Here is a 471-nt window from a genome sequence, read left to right on the forward strand (position 1 = left end):
TTTACACAAAATTGTTCTAGTTGTAAGTTGCATGATATATCTACAGGTACGTTTCTCTGTGTATTGCTCATCTTCTGTGAGTGTGCTCCTCTACACGTTGCGTATCCAAGGACATGTCAGATACAGTTGCCATGCTTCACATCTGCAGCTAGTGACTTCAGTGTTAGATAGATCCACTCGTTCTGCCGGCCATGGCTTTGTTGTTCTAAATGAGTGATTTTCTTGACAGGGTTTTCAATGCTTGTAAAGTTGTACATGTTGTTTGAGGAGAAAGCCAGTGGGTTTCACAGCATGATTAGGCAAATCAGTATCAATACCGCTATCGAGTTCAGTATTGCAAAGCCAGTGGTAAGAAGGGCTGGCTATGCTTAAATTTGCTGTAAGAGTTTCTTAGAGAGGTAAGGTTTCTTAGAGAGTAAACAGGCTGCACACATAATCAAGAAGCCCAGTTTCACCCCAAAATAGATTAAA

This window comes from Electrophorus electricus, chromosome 25, assembly GCF_041902795.1.
Source record: "Electrophorus electricus isolate QZ-2024a chromosome 25, ASM4190279v1, whole genome shotgun sequence".
Classification (NCBI taxonomy): Eukaryota; Metazoa; Chordata; class Actinopteri; order Gymnotiformes; family Gymnotidae; genus Electrophorus; species Electrophorus electricus.